At 36.4% G+C, this 24,344-nt stretch overlaps 1 protein-coding gene across 3 annotated transcripts in view; it reads left to right on the forward strand.

The window, feature by feature from the left end:
* The first annotated feature begins 356 nt into the window (after positions 1–356).
* CDH10 (cadherin 10) overlaps positions 357–24,344 on the forward strand; it is a 174,179-nt gene continuing 150,191 nt past the window's right edge. Inside the window, exon 1 of one of the 3 annotated variants that reach the window (XM_038535414.1) lies at positions 357–650. The gene's annotated coding sequence lies outside the window, so the exon portion shown is untranslated. Of the gene's footprint in view, positions 651–6,716; positions 6,847–24,344 lie in introns of those variants that run through there. The other 2 variants (XM_038535412.1, XM_038535413.1) reach the window with 2 other exon arrangements.

The following is a 24,344-nucleotide window of genomic DNA, read 5'->3' on the forward strand; positions in this document are numbered from 1 at the left end:
GGGCTGCAGGGCGCCCCCGCTGCTCCCCGCCCCCGCTGCTCCCCGGCCCCGCCCCCTGCGCCTCGGCCCCGCCCCCCCGCGCTCCGGCCACGCCCCCCGCTGCCCCTGGCCCCGCCCCCTGCGCCCCGACCCCCTGGCCCCGCGGCTTCCACGGCCCCGCCCCCTGCGGCCCGGCCCCGCCCCCGCTGCTCGCCCCGCCCCGCCCCCTGCCCCTGCCCCTCCCCCGCCCCCCGCCCGCGCTCGCCGGGTCTCTAACCTCCCGGGCGAGCGCGGCCGCTCGGCTCCCGCCGCAGAACCTTTCTCTCCGCGGGAGGAAGGGCTCCTTCCCTCCCCTCCCCTCCCCTCCTCTCCTCTCCTCTCCTCTCCTCTCCTCTCCTCTCCTCTCCTCTCCTCTCTCTCTTTTTTTTCCTCCCCTTAATCAGAAAGCACTGAATGAAAGCCAATCAGCGAGAGCTCGCCCCCGTTCTCCGCGGCTCCCTGCCGTCCAGAGTTGAAAGTGATGCTGAGCGAGAGCTGGAGTTAGATTGAAGTAGCCTCGGTGATAGGGAAATAACAGCCGAAAACAAACAAAAAAGGGGGACACGGTGACAATCTCTCCGGGGTGATTTTGGCTGCAGCCAACTTCCGTCATCCAGAAGCTGATAAAAAAGGTAGGAAGACTTCATGCTCTCCTCCTCCTCCTCCTCCTCCTCCTCCTCCTCTTTTTTTTTTTTTTTTTTTCCCCCCCCAAGCCCCCTTAAGGCTTTCATTTTCTTTCCCTGGGGAGATGGGAGGGGAGGGAATGTTTGTTGTTAAGTTGCATTGAGCAATTATTTCCAAATAATTATCTTTAACACCTGAGATTAATAAGCATGAAACTCCGCACATCAGATTCTAGAAACCACCTCTTCGAATTTCTATAGGAGATAATGGAAAACTAGATCAATTATGTATTAGGCTCAACAGCGGGTCATGATAGGAGAGTTTGTGAATCCGTGCGCCCTGGACAAATGCTAAAAATATGTCGTGGAGGGCAGTCTGTCATGCTCCTACTTGTTCGTCTGTGTCTTAAAAATCAGTTGCGGAGATAACCTTGTTGCTGTGAACTCTAACATCATCTAACATTACTTTGCATTCCGTGTGAATGGATTCACTCTGCACTTGTTCACAGTCATAGTTCATTGTCCGTCCAATATAAAGAGAAATGACAAGCAGAAGACAGGTTCCTTGAAACTGTCAATGGTCACTAAGCATCTACATAAATAAAATAGATTGACATTCCTCCGAAATAGAAGAGGCATCGTCCCTGCGTTCACATTTCGTATCTGAGCCAGAAGTGAGGGGAGAGAGGAAGAAGGGAGACTAAATGCATGTAGTCAGCAGTTGCAGCATTTATTGTCTCTGCTGCAATAAAATCCATATTTTATGTGGTGTTAAATTAATGCAGCGCATTGCAAGTCTAAATGCATGCCCCCAACAAGTAACTACTGATAGCACCGTAAGTGTGGGCAAAAGCAGTAGTCCGAAAGTGTTTTTATGTCACCACAATAGAAACCTACCATCTCCTTATCATTAAAAAAAGGGGAGGGGGGTCTACAGGTGCAATCAAAGACAAACATCATTTTAAAACTGCCCTATCATCTTTTGCTTAAAAAAAAGAAAAAAAAAAAAACAAGCACAGAAATCTCTTTCCTATAATATGGTTCTTCATTCCAGCAAAAGCTTCTCTTATCCAAAACTGCACATCCATTACTCTCAGCTCTTCGGAGATGCATGATTTCTCCTTTTCTCTTAAAGGATCTATATTAAAAATCTTCTGTCCCTCCGATGCTGACAACTGTTCTACTTCAATGCATATGTTAGTAGACTTTCTCCCTCCACACCATCCCCCTCCCTCTATCCTTCTTTAAAATGTAGCTACAAGAGCTTCTCTGTGGTGAATAACACTTGGCAAGAGTGTGCTCATTTTTTAGGTCTGGTATGGTGAGGATTTTTAATTAGTAGAACTTTCATGAAAACATTATGTCATTGACAAGAGCTCGAGGTTCAGTTTTAGTTAAAGTGAGGAAGAAGAAAGGCAGAGGCTGTGTCATAGAGAAATAGGGAGATAAGTTGCATAGACCATCTACCTTGTCCCCATTCCCTGCGGTGTAGGGAAGGTGGCACGTATGTGTTCAGTGTGTAATGCATAAGGAAAGAGTAGTTTATGGGGTGTGTGTGTGGGGGTGGGAGTACACAAATATAAGCACAATATATCTGTGTCTTAGGGACCCATCAAATACAAATCCATTCTGACGATAAAAATATAAAGAAATGCTTCTTTCATTTGCCTTCACTTTTTTTCAGCTGCTATGAAAGTAGGAGTCAATGTCTGTTTTCATGAAATCAGATACTTTCTTGGTTTCGGATACTTGCTGCTTAACAAACTGACTTCCCCGGAGAATGCATATACCTTCCCTGACTCCAATCAAATAATAGAATTCCATACACTTATATGGCTTGGGTTGGGGTGGGGGGAGCCAGGGAAATAGGAAAGCAGCGTATAATGTGTGTGGCATCCACATACATATGCATGTATGTGAGGTGAGTGGCTAAATTCCTGGTACCTGTTCAGTGCTTCAGGTGATATTCCTAGATGTTGATAAACACTAGCTATTTGGTGATACCAGCACGAGACAGGTATGCAATTTAACATCACAGTGTCAGATTTTTACTACACTGAGATTTTCTTTAAAAAGGAAAAAAAAAAAAAGAAAAGAGGGGTAGAAAATTGATTTTCTATCTGGGGTGATATACATTTCTGGCACGTTATTAAGAAAGTAGTGTAATCTAAAAGAGGTGTGATTTTATTTTTTTTTCTGGTTGAAAAGAGTATATTTGAAATGAAAAGGTTAATTCCAAAATATGTGAACCCTGTTTCGACTCTAGGATTTAAATCACGATCTTCACTTAATTTCCCATATCAACAACTAACTGAGACACAACACACATTATCTAAGGGATTTCTGGACATATGACTTATTTCCTATGTTTCTTAACCTACTTTGCAGCGAGTGTTAACACTGTGTCCTCCTGGAATATGTCATTTTTATACCAAATCATTCCGCTAGGCTGCAGCACAGCCTAATGTGCTCCAATGCTGCTGATTCAGCAGCAAAGTGAACCATATTTTTGTTAAGTGTTATTATCAGGAAGAGTGTTGCATAGTAAGCAATTAATACAAATCATGGGTATAAACCCAACTGTCTCTGGTCTAGCCCTTGGATTTTAAAAAAGTATTAGCCATAATATATTGTTATTTCTACTATGCAAAATGCATTCTAATGCTGTTGCCACATTAGAAGTGCTTGTAAAATAGTGAAATAAAGTGACAAAATATAAGCAGAGAAATAGAAACATATTTTATGCCAACCCTAAGTAGTTCCATGCAGGTATTTGACTTCCAAATTTCAAGGCTATGCTTGAAAACTCTACTTTTGATTAACCTGAAGGGTCTCAGAAAAGTCACTTTACTAACCATATTATATTTAGCAGTCTTGTTCTCAAATAGGCTGAAGTTAAAAACCAAGTGGCAGGAATGGTGCCCTCATTCTTGTTAGGCTTATACTGAGCAATGGTGAGACCGATGAAGCATTATGCTAAGTATATATGGTCCCTATTATGAATATTTTGAAAAAAAAAAAAAAAAGCAGAGCCCAAGGAATGTCATCATGAACACATATTTGAGGAATGAAAGCAAACATAGGAAAAATATATTTTCCCTTTCTTGCCACTTCATTCAGACCAGTGAGTTCACTGAGAAAATTGTATTTTGTCATAATTAAACTAATTCAGAATATGCAGGTAGAAAGAAATGTCCTAAAAATAAACATTTTAGATTCTGCCGCCTTTTTCTTTTTTTTTTTTTTTCCTAGCTAAAGCATTTGGATTATGTCCACAGAGCCCTAGTATAGCATTCCCTGCTTTTATCTCTAATAAGTTCAACACTCAAAATTACAGATTTTTTTCACGCAGAAGAACGAGAGAAAATTTCAATCAACAAGGAGTGCCTGTTTTCTAAGATAACAATATCAGCTCAGGGTCACCTCTCTTCTTCCTTTCTTGCTCTACAGCAGCCTCACTTCACTTGACATTTTAGTATGAGACTTGGAGCCCTTTCAAACACAGTTGTGTTGTCTTTCGCAAGGAGAGCTAAAACATGAGGCCATTTTTGCCTTTGCTGTATCTCCTTTGTCACTGCTCAGTTCAACTAACTCAAGAGGCAAACGTTGTAAGAAAGCATCCATCCCATTAAAGTTGTAGGTTGCTGGGAATGCATTATCCTTAATGTCATGCTAACATTGATCAGTTAAATAATCTGGCAGTTTCCTAAAAATTGTTTCAACATAACTTTCACTTAACTCTTTATTACCAGTGCAACTTCTTGCCCCCCAAAAAAAGTAACTTGATTTTTTTTTTTTAAGGAATAAAGGGGCTTTGTTTTCACAAATATCTTTACAGTTTTATCCAGATTCTCTCTTTTGCAGTGTATGTGATGGTCTCTCCTCTCTATTATGAAGAGGCATTTGTTAAACATCACGACGCTGGTGGGGGATTTAAAGAAAGGGAAAACTGGAAATTGAATAAGAATGAATACAGTGAAATTTCCTTTTACCTCATTTTAAGAAATCAAATGTAGCATTCCTTGGAAATAATGACTGCCTCTGGGAGTTGAAATGCCTTCATATAACAATCCCTTGTAGTAGAGGGATGTCGTAGAGAGTTTGACAGTGACATTATAAAGCACTTTATCAAACCATGTGATCTCTATATGCTCCCACCTCCTTTTAGAAAGCGGCCTTGATTCTCCATACTCTACACGATGCACAAATAAATAAAGTTAAGTAACACTTTGATTTCAGGACAGAATTAGGCAATAGGCTATAAGGTGGAGCCTTGCTTCACAACAAGGAATTCAGCATTAAATGACATGTCTAAACACTTCAGAGCCCTGCTGATACTCAGAAATTTTGCAGTGCACATTCTCTCTCATCCTCCCTCCTCCCTTTGTTCCCCTCGCTGTCCCTCTCCCCCCTTCCCTCATCCCCTCCTTCATTTATGGCAATTACAAAGGTCCTTGGTTGAGCATTCCATGTGCCTTTTAAAAATACTACTCTAGGTGAAATAATATTTCTGTAAATCCTGTGAATCTTATAGCCAGTGTTCTATCATCTGCCACATTATACATTTGACTTATCACATTATTCTTTGCATCATAGCATAAAGTGTATGACAGTTCAGTTGGCTGGTTCACGTCCTTTAAAATGAAAGCAATTCTTTTAGATAGTGTAACACCTAGGCTTTTAAGGAATTGGAATTGGCACCAATGTAGTTTACTGCACTAGCAAGCAAAGTATGGGAAACGCTGCATTTATTAATGAAATGACTTCTCCAAAGTATCAGAATGTAGAATGCATAGACATGAGTTATTATCCTCAGTACATCGGTTTATTGATTGGGAATCTTTGTTGATTTACTGTAACAGAGGATATTGAAGTAGTTTGACAGTCCTGGTTTTAAAAATAAATTAAACATAAATTGCACTTTCCAGGAAGCAGCCTTTCATTAGACATGTTGATTCTTCTTTGTTGCATGATACAGATATTACCAGTTTCTGAGATAAGAATGCAAACTGACAAATCATGAGCAAATGTCCATCGTAGCCACTGTGAAGAACTATCATTGCTCCTTCTCATTTTCAGTGGAAAATTTGGGAAACATAAACTGTCACCATAATCAAGTTAAGCAGAATGTATGGGAAATTAATCAATAAACTGAATAAAGTAAATGTTTAACTTGGGTTACTCTGATAATTCTCTGCAATGTTCACGCAGGACTTATAAATACAAGAATCAAAGCTGAAAATTGGCATAATTATATGAATAGAGGAAAGGCAATCAATTTATTTGCCTAGGTTATTGAGTACTTTTTTTGCATAATGCTAATATAAATTTTAAAAATGACGGATTTTTCCTTTTGTATGTAACTCTACTCCCAATAAAATCAAGTTAAATCAACTCCACTTGAAAACCATGGCAACTTCTGGGATATCTAAAAGTAATAAATGTTTCCATAATTCTTGAATCAGACTTCAAATTTAGATGAAGCACATAATATTTCTAGATAATTTGACTTACAAGCATTGATTTTAAATAATAGTCTTTTATTTAGGTTGACTTGACAAAATTTGTACTATCTGAGGGGCTGATTTTGGTGTTTAACATGCACATCTTCTAAATGTAGACTCTTATTTTATTTAAAAACTTTGCTTTAAAGAAACTAAACTATTAAAAATTCGCTACCTCGAACTCATTGGTTTAATTCTATTGCTGATAAAATAAATGATATGAATTACATAAACTTTTATCTATACCAACAGCACAGTATTTATCTGCTTTAGCAATTACATAAAGCAAAGAAACCATTGGAGTAAAATGACATAGGTCGACTCCTTTAATCAAATAAGCAAAAACTGGGCACGCAGTGATTACTAATTAGCCTTGTCAAGTATAAAATTTTCTTCTTTTCTTTCTTTCTTTGTTTCTTTTGGGGCTTCTTCCCAAATCATGGTAAGTGCTCAGTCATCCTAAGCAGTCACAAGAGTGACTTTTTGATGGTTAGTCTCTGGAGAGTGAAAACCACCAAGATGCTTTCCACAGCTTTCAGTTACCCAGAGTCAACTGTCATCTGAGGGCAGAAGAACCTGCTTCTGACGTATCCTCACAAGGTCAATAGCAGCCTAATGCTATGTCGCAGTGTCCGCATCCTTCACTTCATTTCATCGCATCCCATAAGCATTTTATCACCTCACAGTATCCTAAGAAGAAGGTATGAGTACAGACATTTCGAGAGTGGGAGAGAGATCACATTCTTGCAGCTTTTATTATAGTCTGTTGTTATAATTGTCCTATTTTATTATTTAGTGTTAATCTCTTGAAGTGCCTATATAAATTGAACTCATCACAAATATGTATGTGTTGGGGAAAAAGCTTAGTGTTATTTCGGGTTTGGTACTGTCTGCAGTTTCAGGCATCCACTAGGGGTCTTAGATAAAGGGGGAGTGCTCCAAAAGCCTTTGCCTATAAGTAAAAACCTATGGAGAAAATCTTTATTTCCTGATCAATTCCTTCACCAAGTTTCAGCTATTCTTTTGGAGATGTGTTCAACATTGCATCCTAAACACAGGCATGCACCTAGAGGCACTCTTCCCTCTTTCTCCTCAACTTTTTCTTCCTGTGTATATGATATATATATATATATATATATATATATATATATATATATATATTCCTGCTGAAGTGAAGAAGTGAAAAGTGGAGATTTTCTATAGAATTTATCTGTGAAACAAAAGTGGATTTTTTTTTTTTAATGATACAGGAAATCTCTATCCACCTTTTTGGATGGATGAAAGTAAGAAAATGAGAATTCTCCACACTAAGAATCTCTTCTGTTCTAGCTATTATGTCTTTTTAAATATATGCCATATATGCCCAAATTTTCCACATTTATCACCTAGGTAATTCTACATTTTGAAAATTAATTTGTAAAACTTCACTATCTTGTGAATAGACACAAATATTCTTTTCAATACAAAAAAATAAATGCTGGAAATGAAGTGGGCCTCAAATCTAAGTTACAATAAATAATTTCTTCATTAAACTCTTTTTTCTTAAAATTGGATTAGTGTCCAACATCATATGACATCTTAACTATGTGGGGCGAAAACATGTTTTCTTTTTTAGGACAAAGCCATGTGATTGTTAGGTGTACAACTTCTACTGGGCATCCAGCCCAGTGGAGATGTGAAGTTAGAGAAATAACAACTATTATCTTGATTTCAGAGCAAAGACTATGCACTTCATCTTATAGGTAAGGTTTGGATCAAACCCATTTTGGGTTAGGCCAAGGTTAAAAAAAAAAAAAAAAAGACAAGAGTGGATGAGAAGAGCCTTGTCCTTTGTAGCAGCAAACTAAGATGTTCCATATAAACCATTGTCCTTAAAAAGTTCTTATGGACATCATCAATTTTTCATAGTGGCATCAGGTTGAGATCTATGATGATGTAAAATTCACAATCATTAATTTAACTGTCTTGGGTTGTGGGCTATCATGTTCTTGGGATGTTATGTTTTTCATTTACTTTATACATTTAAATAATTTCTTGGAATCTAAACAATAAGAATTTTCCCTCAGCTTCTAATTGATTTTATTCATTTTGGAGGAAGTTTCTATGAGCCAATCCCTTAATACCACATTCAGAGAAATAAAGATGAATCAATCCAATGTAAATTTTGGTTTTAATGTAAGATACTCACAATAAATATGTTTGCAGTAAATCTTACGTGAATAATAGAAATATTAGGCAGTTATGTTTTAAATGTTTCAATTTTCATAGAATAGCGGTGAACTAGGTACCAGAATGTCATTTAGACAGCCACCTGTTTCTCCACCTAACACAAAATCTTCAGTTTTGATTTTCTATTTTTTTAAAGGACACAAGAAGCCTCTCAGTATCTTGTTTTAATTCATTCATTCTTTCATTGCCCCATTTGGCGTACATTCTTATGTGCCTACCATACACCAGACAGTGAAAAAGCATACATATATATAACCAAACCTCTGGAACAGTGAGGCATGAAATGGGCATTGACATGATTTATTATTATTCCCCAGTTTTGATAAGAAGGTCGAGTACTGCATACTTGTAAAATGAATGATATGGGGCTCTGATTCACCTCTTTTTTAACAATTGTATTCAAAACCGCATGGCATCTTCCAAGAAAATGTCATAATGCATTAGATTAGTTCCAGATACATTTTTGTGTACCCTCAGGTTCATTCAGTGGACTCCTGCAAGTGGATCCTGAATCAGTGCTTCAATTAGGAGCCACCATCTTAATTGGTTGTCTACATGTCACATTTATAGTAGCCAATTGTCCTCTTGCAGCAAGGATTCAAATTTGAGACTAATATGCCCATTCCAGACAAGAAGCCTAAACAAAATGTATGTTTCTGAAGACTAAGTAGATCCCCAAACTCTATTGCTAAAAATTGCTAACAGAAGCTCTCACATTCCTACAAGTAATTAAAATACTCACTGACATAGAAGCTGTTGAGTTTGAAACTTGGCCACTCTTTGAACAAGTTGATATGATAATGATACCCTTTTTTTATGAGGATACCTGATGAAGGTCGTATTTAATAGGAAGACTACATAGTAATAAGGCTATATGCCAGAAGCACTGAGATTGCCTTTCTTGGAATGGTAAGATTGGCAAGAATGCCTGTCCTAGAATTTCTTTGATGGATAAAAGCATGGACCATGGCACCAAGCTGTCTGGCTTCAAAACCTATGTCACTTACTCTATATTTAATATTTAATATTCCTGATAGTTTTTCATCTGTAGAATGAGATAATTGTCCTTCCACAATAGTAGAATTTTTAATGAGTTTTTAAAATCATAAATGTAAAATACAATACCTGACAATAGGTGTTCTAGTGCTACATATTATTGTTACCTATTTTTTTGGTATTATTATTACTATATATAAATTCATGTGATCTATGCCTTTTTTGAAAAAAATATTTTATTTATTTATTTCTTTGAGAGAGATGAGGGGGAGATAGAGCACAATTTGAGAAGAGGAGGGGCAGAAGGACAGGGAGAAGCAGACACTCCCACTGAGCAGGGAGCCCAACTCAGAGCTCAATCCCAGGACCCTGGGATCATGACCTGAGCTGAAGGCAGACGCTTCTCTACCTGATTGAACCACCCAAGCTCCCCTGATCTATGCGTTTTAAAATTAATATTGAATGTACTTTATTTTAAAGCACTTAGGCTACCACTTTTTCAAAATTTTTGAAAATTTTAACTTCCATAATAATAATTTTGTGCTTGAGTTGAAATGAAAATCCTCGCTGTTTTAAGTCAGATTCTATCACTAATTCTACTGATAGCATCATAATTTCTTTATTCCAAATTTTTGTTTGTTTGTGAAATGGAAATTTAAATCATATAGTTTCCAAAGACACAGTGTACCTATTGTTATAATTAGAAAGGGCTCATGCGATCTACTATGGTAACTGGCAAGGGCTCAGTATATAACTGCTATGTTCATTCCCTAATGATTGTGAAAATGTCCGTTGCCTAAAGAGAGAATGTAGCCTGGAAACTTAAATTGCATTCTCAGAATCACATTTGGTAATTGCATGAACTAGGGAATTAATGGATATGAATTTTGAAAACGATGTAAAGGACCCAGAAAGGGGACAGAGGAGGGAGAAAGCATTAGAAAGATAGAGACTTACAGTTGTGAGTTCCATAAGCCACATAAACTCATTCAGGTGAAACATGAACCATTTCTGAATACACTGCAGTAATGGTTCTTTTCACAGATTCTCCTTCTTGAGGTCAGAGTAATGAGAATTAGAACAAGAATGATGAACAGAGGCAGTGCATTACAGAAATAATCCCATTAAAGTTTGGATACCCATAAATCTCAAGAATAATTCTGCAGTCTATATTACATGCTGAAAGGTCAGTGGACTACTGCTTTCTTAGACTAGTTTCCAGAAACTGTCTGATGAAGACTGATTCTGCTACAAAACGTGAAAATTTTAACAGATTTTATTTAGATAATTCTTTCTTTTCATCCTTCGCATTTAAGGTGATATGAAGATCATTTTAAAATCACTTCTCTTCTTCCTGCCTTGGGGCTCTATATGGTGATTTTAAAAGCATCTGAAATGAATTCCATGGGTGACAAAAACAAATCAGAACATTAGGGTCATAAAATATACATTTTCGTGAGTCCATAAATATCTTTCACTTCAAAATTTTGTTTTTAAAATCCAGAATTATATCACAGTTTTCATTTTCTTTTAGTTTTATTTATAACCTGGGACTAATTAATATACTTATTTTAGAAGTTCACATATTGAAAGAATATACTTAGTACCTTATTATCCATCCACATATGAAGGAGAGGTGAGTCATCATAGAGACTACAAAAACCTAGCTAACAGATGTAATTTTTTGAACATAATAAAGATAATCTTCATTTTTTCTCATAGCTATATGTTTATATTTATTATATATATTTTTATTATTCATTTAATCAAATTCACTGTCTTATGCCCTCTTTATTAAATATTGCAATTATTTTATAACACTCATTTTTTCCCCCTCACTTCATTATAATATTTGGCCAAGTGATTTAATTTTATGGCTGATTGGGATGTCTAATTTAAAGTATGTTAATACTATATATTTTAGTTTACCAGATTTTCTCAAAGTATGTGCTTTTAGAATTAACCCTTCCAAAGATTAAAAATTAGACAAGCTTTCTCTTGAGTTTTAAAGTTCTTTATGCTAGAGAAAAAGTTCATTAAGTTGCAGTTATTTTCATTTTTTTGGTAATCAAGTGAGAATCAAATTGTGCAAAATTAGAAGAGAAATTAATTATAAAAACCTAAACAAAGGAGATGTTGAATAATTAATTATGCAAGCTAAATAATCATTTCCCTTCAAAATCCTTCAAATTCTTCAAAGTTTTCAATCATTTGATATGTTGTCTTGAATAATTGCATTTTAAAAATACTATAAATTACACCTCAAAACTTAATTAGAAGGTTGAAATGACTTTATATTTCTGAAGTATTGTCCCATTTATAGGGTAAATTATAGCTAGTATTTCTGGTAAAAAATCCATTCCCCTCTTAAGAAGTATAATAATATATTTAGGTCTTTGGAGCCACCTTGTGGCCATATCATAGTATATTAGAGAATGTTCTGGTTTCAGATTCTTTCCCAACTAAACCTTGCACTTGGAAGCATTGAAACTAATGTGAACTGAAGGGTTATATAATAGCATTGAACAGGGACCATTTTTAGATTAATTGCGTTTAATTTTTGCATGTCCATGTGAGGTTATAAAATACTGTTTTTCAAGAATCTAAGCAAAATATTTTAAACATCACTTTTGAAGCAAGATACCATTTTTAACCTAAAATATATTTTGTGGTGTAGTTGCAAGTCAACTCGAATTTCTCCTTAAATATTTAACTTTCTCAAGCAAAATTTCTTTCAACATCTTCTGGTGTGCAGCACGAAGAGAGCAGGGGCTGTGTTATGGTAGACGTTAAGTGTAAACACATAGCCTGCCTGAGAAGCACACAAATACTGTTGCTGGATGTGCTTTTCAGTTGAGCTCATTGGAAGTTTAGGAAGATAAATTTGTTTGCTCTCATTTTTCCATAAATACTAGAATAATTTGTACTGTGGGTGGCCTAACATAGCCTCCAAATAGCCACCTTTTTACGGTTTCTCTTTCTAATAACCTAATAAAACACTTGCATGAGAACAGGACCCATAATTACTAACCTTCATATTTACAAGGAAATACTTACACGTGAAAAACAAAACAACAGTTATTTTCCGAGACTGGAAATAAGCACTACTAGATTTTAAACTCTAGAGCAGTCATTGCTTATATGGTCTTACTCTTCATTGTTTATACACTACAGATAAAAATAAATAAATTTGATCAGGTAAGTTTTCTTCACACATTGCCTATAGGAAGCAAAAGATAAGAAAAACTTTTTTCCTGTTTTCCTTTGATTTATTTCTGTATCTAGAGCTATATCTATAGCTATCTCTGTCTATTTGTCTGTCTCTGTGGGCATATTTATGTTACCATCCTAAAGTAACACTGTTGTTGTTGTTGTTGTTGTTGTTGTTGTTGTTGTTGTTGTTCTTCTTCTTCTTCTTCTTCTTCTTCTTCTTCTTCTTCTTCTTCTTCTTCTTCTTCTTCTTTCTTCTTCTTTCTTCTTCTTCTTTCTTCTTCATCACCATCACCATCACCATCACCATCATCACCTAAGATTTCAATTCCAATATTGGACCTAGGATAGCTTAGTCACAAGTACAGCCCACAATGTGAACAGCTCCAGGATCTCTTTGGGTCACTGGGATGCTTAACTTTAATTAAATGAATAGAGCTCAATGGGAATTGAAGACAAACTCATAAAATTACACACAAAGAAAATCTTATGAAGGTTATCTCTGTGTTACGTGTTAAAGCCATAAGGTGTCCATCTTTAAAAGGAAATAATTTTCTGTCTCTATTTTGAACACGCCTTTTAATGTAAAACAAGTGGTCAGAGCATGCATTTCTCATGCACAGCCCAATAGTCTGATTGAAAACAAAGATTACTCTGCTTCCCATTAAGCTATGTTCCCTCTGTCAACAAAAGTGCTTCTATTCTAAGAGATATTACTATTGATTTGTTTTTATTCTCAAAAGACTGCTAGGGTTTTTTTTTTCTTTTTTTCTGTGCAATGCTGCACACTGTATTATTTCAAGTAAACATAAAGTGTTTATTCGAACTCCAAAAGGGAACATAAATTGAAATGTTGCTTTAAGAGTTTAGAAATGTTTGAAACTTAGATGAAATCCTATGATGATGTCATATTCACATTTAGTGCTATTGCTTTGGGCAAAGTTTTTTTGCAGAGTGGCTAGCAAACGAAAATCATAAGTATGGAGAGAAACTTATAAAAAACACCTGTCCTGGTGAGTAGACACCAAAAAACAGCCCAAAACACTTTTAGTTTAAAAGTGCTAGTTTTGGGGCACCTGGGTGGCTCAGCAGTTGAGTGTCTGCCTTTGGCTCAGGTTGTGATCCCGGGGTCCTGAGATCGAGTCCTGTGTCAGGCTCCCTGCGCCTGCTTCTCCCTCTGCCTGTGTCTTTGCCAGTTTCTGTGTGTCTTTCATGAATAAATAAAATCTTTATTTTTTTTTTAATTCTAGTTCCTGGTCAATTTTAGTCTAGATCATAACATACCTACATACTCCCGATAATGTAGCCTCAAGTGATAAGACAGATGGTCCATCATTAACTATCATTCCAAAGACCATTCTTGAACAATTTATCATTTTTACTTAGGACTAAAATACATTGTTTGTCAATCTTAACCCTCCCCCTTATAAGATTATTTGATGAACCATTTTAAACTCTAATTTATAAAAATCATAAAATTAGTTCTTTTTCTGATTCCAACTCAATACCTACAGATCTAGGTTCAGATTACATCTTTCCTTCTCAACCATTTCTTTTTTAGAGTTTTTCATATGTTTTATGGAGTTTGCCAGGAACTTGGGAAAGTTATAATTTCGTCCTTTCCTCAATGAAATGAAAATATAGTAGGAAAAAGCAACTTTTAAAGGTAAATACAGGGGTGCCTGGGTGGCACAGCTGGTTAAACATCTGACTCTTGGTTTCAGCTCAGGTTATAATTTCAGGGTCATGGGATTCAGCTCGGTGTTGGGCTCCTCACTCAGCACAAAGTCGGCTTAAGATTCTCTCTGTCCAGCTCCCTCCCCCCCCCCAAAAATAAATAAATAAATAAATAAATCTTTAAAAAAATTAAGGTAAATACAATTGTAATTATTTAGTAATTTGCTTGTAGGATAAATGAGGTTTTAGGGGAATGAAGATGAGGGGACATGGCAATTTAATCATAGAGGAGATGAAGGGAAATTTGAAAGGTGTTATTTCATTATACTTTTCATTATTTAATTGGTTATTAAAGGTGAAACTAATGAAACAAGAGACATGAGTATGTGCAAATCCGAAGCCTCCTAGGAGATTTCTCGCTCCCTGCTGTAATCATTCCTAAAATATATTTTCCTTAATTCATTTTCATATAATTACTCAGTTACTATTACTTATTTATTTTTCATTATGAACAAGTCAATATATTAACTATCAAAGTATGATGGAAAATAAGCAATATTCAAGCTTTCTAACCTCAAATGCCTTCCGATATTTTCCTGGATGCAATCAAAATAGAAATTACCATATAGTCTGATAATTGCAAGGATCGGTACAAGCACAGGGTACCATGAAGTTAAAGAGGAGGGCATATGCTAATGTAAGATTCTTTTTTTTTTTTTCTTTTTAAAGATTTTATTTATTTACTCTTGAGAGGTACAGAGAGAGAGGCAGAGGGAGAAGCAGGCTCCATGCAGGGAGCCCTATGTGGAACTCGATCCCAGGTCTCCAGGATCATGCCCTGGGCCAAAGGCAGGCACCCACAGCTGAGCCACCCAGGCGTCCCACCAACATGAGATTCTAAGAAAGGCTCCCTTCAGAGATGAGATTAAAGCTAACCCTGTAAATTTGTGTCGCTAATTAGCTCAAAAATTTTCCTGCACGTCCCCTTTTTGACAGATACCCCTACAGAGTGGTAAGTTATTCTCACTCCAGAGTTGAGGGTTCTGACTCCATAGTTTGACCTCTGCCCTCAAGGACCATGGGAATGTTTGCCAAGCTAGCTAGTTATTTATTTATTTATTTATTTATTTATTTATTTATTTATTTATTATAAATTCATTTTTTATTGGTGTTCAATTTGCCAACATATAGAAAAACACCCAATGCTCATCCCATCAAGTGCCCCCCTCAGTGCCCGTCACCCAGTCACCCCCATCCCCCGCCCACCTCCCCTTTCACCACCCCTAGTTCATTTCCCAGAGTTAGGAGTCTCTCATGTTCTGTCTCCCTTTCTGATATTTCTCACTCATTTTTTCTCCTTTCCCCTTTATTCCCTTTCACTATTTTTTATATTTCCCAAAAGAATGAGACCATATAATGTTTGTCCTTCTCCGATTGACTTATTTCACTCAGCATAATACCCTCCAGGTCCCTCCACGTCGAAGCAAATGGTGGGTATTTGTCATTTCTAATGGCTGAGGAATATTCCATTGTATACATAAACCACATCTTCTTTATCCATCATCTTTCGATGGACACCGAGGCTCCTTCCACAGTGTGGCTATTGTGGACATTGCTGCTGTGAACATTGGGGTGCAGGTGTCCCGGCGTTTCACTGCATCTGCATCTTTGGGGTAAATCCCCAGCAGGGCAATTGCTGGGTCGTAGGGCAGGTCTATTTTTACTCTTTGAGGAACCTCCACACAGTTTTCCAGAGTGGCTGCACCAGTTCACATTCCCACCAACAGTGCAGGAGGGTTCCCCTGCCTTTAAGCTCTTTAATCCAGATACAGCTCAGTTTCCTGGTCTGGAAGATGGGGTAATGGTGGCTACTTCTTAGGCCTACTGAAGGGATTACATGACGCTGTACGTATAAAGCACTGAGAGTTTCATTTGACAATTATGAATGTCTAATAAATATTACAGCATTATTAATGCTCACAGGGTAAAATCAAATTTTTTTAACCTAATCTGATCTATTTCTTTCTTCTTCTTTTAAATCTTTGTAGGTCCTTCTGCATGCCCTCACCCTGCCCCCACCTAAAATTTTGTTGCATTAATACAGACAAATCAACCAGCTCTCAGTTCTAGAATTCTCCTTGTCCTGTATGTTATTTAGTTATTATTTTTCATCACTCTAGCTTTGTTTGTATTGGTCACTCTCCCCCAAGATTCTGCTGACTAAAACTCTTACCATTCAGGTAGGCTTCAAATGTTACTTTTTCCTTGAGATGCTCCTTGAGTTCTCCTGCTAGAAAGGCTCTAGCTTTAGAAAAGTTTTAACTCTTCATTTACACTTCTCTTTTACCCATGGGTCATCTGCCTTGAGTTATTTTTTTGTATATTCCTTCTTTCTTTCTTTTTTTTTTTAAATCTAATTACTTTCTTAAAACCAGGATCATTTTGATTTTGACATATAACACCAGCACTTAACTCAATAACTTCCACATAGTAGCAAATGTATGGTAAGGAAATTCATGCATCAGATAAGTAGGACATATAGTATGGATCATAATTTAAACATAAATATGCTACCATAGAGTACCTAAGACACTAACTCATTGAAGACACAAAAGATGTTTTCTTTTCCAGTGGGCAGTATTTATTATATTCACTTTTTAAACCAAAGGCAATTTTCGCTTTTAGAAGCACAAACTATAAAGCAGTTTTCTCAAACTGATTAATTATTCAGTTACTATGCACAATTGACCCCATCCTAGACCTACAGCATCAGATTTTTTGGACTTATGGTATGACCTTTCATATTTTAAAATTCTTACCGGATGATTTGAATGTGCACACCAGATAAATAATTGCAGCTAGAAGATACGGTGATGTTTTTATGTCTGAGCCCATAAGCTGATTACAAAATCAGTTTTAAAATGGAAAGTTTCTTAAATACGTTGAAAATAACACATATTTTTTCTTGAAAGTAACTCCATTGAAGGAGACATTACTCATTTAGAAATATACAAAATTTTATTTGATTCTTTTTTAATTGATTCTTGCTTTATAGCCATTTCTTGTTTTAAGCACCTATTATGTACAGAGCCTTGTGTTTTACACTGAGATAAATATAACAGAAAAAATAAAAAAAAAAAAGAAAAAATAAGAGACATGGTATATTATTAAGAAACAAAGTGGCACGGTCACTTACCACCTGGGTAGCTCCGTTGGTTAGGCCTCTGCCTTTGGCTCAGGTCATGATGTCAGAGTCCTGGGATCAAGTCCCATGTCCCATGTCCCTGAGCAGGGAGCCTGCTTCTCTCTCTTCCTCTGCCCCTCCTCCCTGTTTGTGTTCTCTCTCTCTCTCTTTCTCAAATAAATAAGTAAAATCTATTAAAAAAAATCAAAGTGGCACAGGTAATACTTGGTGGTATATAATTATATATATGCCTTGGTTTTCTCATTTGAAAAATGAAAATAGTATTGTTCACCTCTCTTATACGCTAAAATGACTCTAAACCACGAAGTATTAGGAACATTAGTATAATTTTGAACGATGAAGTAATGAGGGAGATGGACTTGTTATTTGACCTTTGCTTGGAGGATGTATAGAATGTATGCAAAGGGCAGTCATTTCACGGTTTTTATCACTAGGAGCAAAAACAGGAATGAATATGGAAGATTGGTTGGTTGCTAAGGAACAAAGCTGGGTTTATGCTGAGAATACTGTATGTATGAAGAAACTTGCAAACAAGTTCAGAAATGATTTTAAAAGTTCACGAAAGATGCCCTGTTTTCAATCTCTTTTTTTTTTTTAAGGGTGTTATTTTATCCTGAATTATTAAGACAAATAAGGTTAAAAAAATAATCAAGTATTATTCTTGGCTTTTTGAATGCCTCCAGTGGTAGCGTTAATAGAAATCAAGTGCTTCAGAGTCACCCAGAAAGTGTTTCCCTGAGGTAAGCCAACCAGAGAGCACCAATGGGATCACGCTAGTAAAAAGGATGTCTGAATCCACTGCCCATTCTCCACCGTGAGCAGTTTTCTTGCAGGTGCTCCCAAGCACATGCATACCCTGAGTTACCACATGATGTCTGCAACTTTCCTCTACTCCGAACATAGCTCTTATGGCTTGATCACTGTTTAGCATCTTCTATTGCTAATGGAAATCCAAGTTTCTCTAGTCTGAGTTTGCTGATGGGATCTGGAGTTCCAGAGCTATTAAAACCACTGATGGTGATGGTAATGAGTTAACATCTTTGAGGTGTCAGATGGCTTTTTAAAACCCTACTTCAGTTGAGGCCCATTTGTGTGTTACGGGTACATGCTTTTCTTACAAAAACAACTTCTTCTTAATCTCATAGCCAAATACAAAATGGCAAAATACAAATTAGAGTTTATGTCTTAAAAAAATCCCCATCCCTGTGTTCTTTCTGCCATGCTATAAAAGTATATAAGGATTTCCCTCACTATAAAATGGAAATTCAAACACTAAAAATTTCACATGCTTATATTTTTTATGGTTAACTGAGGTAATCCATGTAATATGCTAGAATTACGTGGCACACACTAATATTCTTTATAGAATAATTAAAGTATCATTGTGCTTTCACTAACACTGATTTTTTGTAGTAATGTTTAGTAACATTAGATCTGTTATTAAAAAGTTTTAAAGCGAAGGACTGAATCTGTATAATAATAACTGTCAGTTATTTGAGCATTTTCTAAGTGTCAGACATTGTTCACAGTGATTTACATCTAGGATGTTTCTTAATCATCATTAAAGAGGTGAACAATATTATTTTCATTTTTCAAATGAGAAAACCAAGGCATAGAGAGGTTAGATGACTTTCACAAATCCCAAAGCTAGTATGTGAGAGAGCCAGAATGCAGACTCTAGGATGGTCTTTGGCCCTCTACTCTTACCATCTACCCCATGTTCACATATATGCATTGTTGAAAAGGAAATATATAATCTATTCTTTTCTGCTCCTATCTTCTTTTTTGTAAAATTTCTATTTGTCCATGACTGTTTTTATTTTTTATTTATTTATTTATTTATTTATTTATTTATTTATTTATTTATTTCAGTGAAAGAAAATTGGCCTAAAAATAAGTGGAGTTTGGGATATCTGGGTGGCTCAGTGGTTGGGCATCTGCCTTCGGCTCAGAGCCTGATCCCAGGGTCAGGGAAAGAGTCCCACATCGGGCTCCTTGCAGGGAGCCTGCTTCTCCCTCTGCCTGTGTCTCTGTATCTCTCTCTGTGTCTCTCATGAATAAATAAATAAGATCTTTAAAATATTAAAGAAATAAGTGGGGTTTAGCATGTAAAAGGACAACAAATGTGCCATATTTTCAGCGCTGCTTTATTAGTATATACAATTGAATGATCAAAATTTATAAATGATGAAGAGAAGGAAAAGTAGATAAGGAAAGTTTTGCTAAAACATCTAACCTAAAAGTAGCTATAAATTCCTCATGGATGTCATGTCATTCTCTTAATATACTATCATAGTTTATTGTTTTTAGTGCCTCCAACTGTAGAAATAAGGCATATGCTAATGTTTTTTAACATATGTAGAATATTTTTGAAGTAGACAGAAAAATCGCCACAATGATTACCTCTAGATATGGGGTAAGGGATACATGTGTCGACAGTTAGAGAACCATCTTCATTGTACACTAATTAATACCTGGTACTACATTTTATTAGAAAGTGTTATGAGGGGTGCCTGGGTGGCTCAGCAGTTGAGTGTCTGCCTTGGCTCAAGTCATGATCCTGGGGTCTGGGATCATCAAGTTCCCTGCATGGAGCCTGCTTCTCCCTCTGCCTGTGTCTCCATCTCTCTCTCTGTATCTCTCAGGAATAAATAAATAAAATCTTAAAAAAAAGAAAGTGTTATGAATATAAGTTAATTTTTCAAAACAATATTTAAAAAGCACGTCAATCATCATGAAGCTTTTTGAGTTTAAGTGAATTGAAAGATTCCATCCATACTCTGAAACTCATCTTTATAACATAAATTGACTCACTGTCTCTTTAAATAAAGAAAACAGAACCTAATAAGTGAATGTACATACAAACACTACTTACTGTGCTTTAGTAAACTGAATAGTTGTCACCAGGAAAATACTCAATAACATTGTCTTTTCCCATGTGGCTCTTACCATAAGAGGAATTTTATATTTTTAGAGAAATCAATCATTAAAAAACCATGTTGAGATTGTGACATAAACCAATGTTTGTTTCTCAAGCCTGATTCAGGTTATGTGAATTTTGAAAACTATGATTTTTCATGTGATAATGTGGATATATTTAAGTTAATCATATATTTAAGGTGAATAACTATCTTTTAACAAATTACCCTTAGGTTATTCCAGGACCCACTACTCCACTATGATCATTGTCATTTTCATACTTCTTTTAAGTTTCTCAAAATAAAAAAAAAAGTGGAAATATTATATATATTATGGGTGTCGCCAAGTGAGCTTTATGTGCTATTGTGATGAATAACATGAATTATTTGAAAGTTTTGCGACGCAGAGAAAAGTGAACCAAGAGTTTACTTTGTTCTATATGTATTACTCTCTAAACAATTTCCATTTTAATTCTCAGTGCCATATTCATACTCAACCAATTAGTTTTTGTGAACCGAAATAATTTGTAACATAAAATTAGTATTAATTTGAATGCTATTAATTTTGTCATTTTGGCTTGCAATTGCTGCTTTTTGTGTTGTATTATAAGTACAAGTGTTTGTCATTTCATACACACACAAAAGCTCTTATGCTTAGATTATACATGTTTCAGTAACATTATTCTACAAGTCATTCACATCAATGTAGCAGCAGGAATTATGATAAGAGAACACAGTTCAACATAAAAGCCCATGATAAATCCAGATTTATCTCTCCATATTTAGTAGTTGGAAATCATAATTGCTGAGAGTAATGTATAATGGTGATTTTTTTTTTATTCTGCAGCTAAGATTAACATTTTAAAATGTGATAGACCTCATGACACTAGAGAAATGTATAGATGTCTAACACCAAGGGACTAAGATGTTTCAAAATAGAGCTTCCTGTGTACCAAAATCTAGAGTGCATTTTTGGTAGAAAGATAGTCTTTGATACGTGCTGATGTTTGTGAATTTGTGAATATATGTGTATATATATTCCAGACCAGAGAGATCTTCCTCCCACATGTAGAGATTTAATTCAAACGTTCAGAGAGAATGCACTCTCAGAGAGAGTTCAGGATATCTAATCACGTTTTTATAACGGTCATTTGGAAACTTTATCTTGACTACAGGAAATTAATTCAGTCAACAGTTAGCTATTGAGTAGTTATGTGTAGAGCACTGCACCACACCGACTCTTGCTATCTAGCCCTGGTTACCAAGACACCGGATTCCTTAATTTCAGTGTGAAAATGTTCAAGCTTGATCACTTCCAATATAGCTAAAGAGCAAGAAGAGCCCTGTACTTTGATGGAAATAAAAGCGGTTTTAATGGTATATTGGGCCACTTCCCTTAAATAGTCTACGATTGATTTATTGTATGTTTTTTATCTAAACCTTTTATGAACCTATTATATTTTCAGCCTGTGTTACTTCCATAAGCACTCTATCTAATAAATAAAGTAGTATGGCACTTCCCATTATTTGTCCTAAATTTATCTCTTTTAAACTTCAAAGGATGCCCTTAGACCTTGTATAATTGAAGTTTGTGGATAGCTTGGCTTTCACACTATCAACCTTTTCCATGATTTAATAGATGTCAGAGTATCCAGATTGAAGATTCTAATCTTTAAGCTCTTCCTATACAAAGCTGCTCCGTTTCTTTAACAATAGCTTAGTTGTCTTTCTGTGAGAATCTTCTGGCTTGACTCTATTTCTTGGAGGCAATGCAGTCAGTATTGCGTGAGAATATTCAGGCAAGTGGGCCATAGAAGTTCGTAAAAAAAGACTGAGCATTTCAGAATATGAGTTCCTATCTTGCCCTTTCCACCGATTAAGAGATCTTTAACACATGCCTTTATACCTGTTGGGTTTAGTTTGCTTTCACCCAAAATTGGGCATTGAGAAGAGTTGACCTCTAATTTCTTATCTGAATTTAGAATCTCAGAAATGAAATTACAAAATTAGTTTTAAAAAAGAAAAAAAAATAATCTTGGATGTGGTTAATGAGGCAAGGAATACCAGGAAAGGATTTAGATTTCACCTTTGTGTGATGATTAATATGGAATTAGCCACATCATTGTATATACTTACGTAGAAACTTTCTCATTCCGCCAAAACCACCATTCCTGGTCTCATGTCACCTCGTTATAGCTTTCTTTAAATGTCTCAGAAAGAATGTTTTCCTCCCTCTTCACTTAACATTATTTCCCCACAATTTGAATAAATAATTTTCAGTACTATTTGGTAACTTTGTATTGATTCATTTATATATTGGTTGAAGCAGTGGGACAAAAGTCGACATATACAAATCTGTGACCTCATGGAATTTACATTCCAGGATGGAGATCAAACCTTAAAAACCTAAAAACAAAAAATATAATTAATATGCGACCGTAGTAAGTGTGGAGGAAACTGCGCAGAGGAGGGGGTGTTTTTGGTCTAAAAGTGGTTCCTTCCTCACTACAGGATACTGCTGCTTTGATGGCTGGATTTTTGTCACTACCGTACCTTGGAGCACCTAGCGAGCTCTCTGAAAAACAGTTGCTGTCTGGGTATCTGGCTATGTCCTGTTTTCCTCTTCAACCTGCTGTTACACTGTGATCGTGAAGAAATGTTATAGAACTGTATTTCACAGGGGAAAAAAAAAAAAAAAGAGAACTTTCATTTCTCACTAGATAAGGTACAGTTCCGAAAATGCAAAAAGTAGTTTTGAGTGATACATTTTTCATTTTCATCACTGATATAGTTGACAGTTATGTGAAGGGAAACACACACACACACACACACATACACACACACACATGCTGTGAGACAAATCCCTAAAAACATATTTGCGGTTGTTTAAAAGTACAGCTCACCCTGCAATTGCATTTGGAATTCAGCATTGCCTTCTGCTTGCCTTGTTTTTGATGGCTTTCCTTTTCTGCAAGGTAAGAGATACTCTGGCCGGAGGGTTGTTTGATTTCATAAATATTTTTGTTCACATGATGCTTAAATGCTATTGAAAAACCCCTGCTGGACCTGCAAATCTCTGTTTGGGGTTTTCTTATTTCCCTATTGCTATCTTTGCATCATTTTCCTTTCACGTCGCCTCCAGGTATCTGAAAGGAGAAATTCTCTGATTGTTTAAATTATTTCTGATTTGAAAGAAATACTCTACCATAAGAATGCACACTGCAGTGACATTCTCTTTTAAAATTTGTTATGTGATCTACATGTTGTGGGCTGTCACTGCACGCTTGTTCTCTTATATATTGTTATTACCTTTTATCCTCATCACATGTCACATTTTATATGCAGTCATCAGACACTTTCATGCTCAAGTGGTCATTAGCTGTGTGCTCTCCAGCTGTTCAAGACTGTTAAATAAAACTAGTCCCCCCATCGGGAGGGTGCCTGACTGGCTTCCCTGCATCTGCAGGAACCGCTGGCGTGGCATTGGCTGTGAATGGACACAACGGGGCTGCCCTGATCCAGTGGCTTCATTTCCCCCAATCCTGTATCTTCTTCCTGGGTGACACAAAGGAAAAGTGAAATAGTTCTCGTTTCTGGCAGAGCCATACCGTTTTTCTTCTTTTCCACATACTTGACGTTATAAGTACAGCACTCTTTGAAGCTGCCTCATATTTTTATTTGTCCTAGAAAGTGCCAGAACTAAGGTCAGATACGCAAGTTGCAAAGCTTGATTTGGTCTCCTCAGAGTCCAGAAATGAAAGAATTGAATTAGATAATTTCTATCTTTTTAAATTCTGAGTTTTATAAGATGGAATGATTCTTTTAGAAATATATATTTATTTATTCAAGAGAGACACACAGAGAGGGAGGCAGAGACCTAGGAAGAGGGAGAAGCGGGCTCCCCGTGGGGAGCCTGATGCAGGCCTTAATCCCTGGACTCCGGGGTCATGCCCTGAGCCGAAGG

The sequence above is a fragment of the Canis lupus genome, chromosome 4 (assembly GCF_011100685.1).
Source record: "Canis lupus familiaris isolate Mischka breed German Shepherd chromosome 4, alternate assembly UU_Cfam_GSD_1.0, whole genome shotgun sequence".
Taxonomy (NCBI): Eukaryota; Metazoa; Chordata; class Mammalia; order Carnivora; family Canidae; genus Canis; species Canis lupus.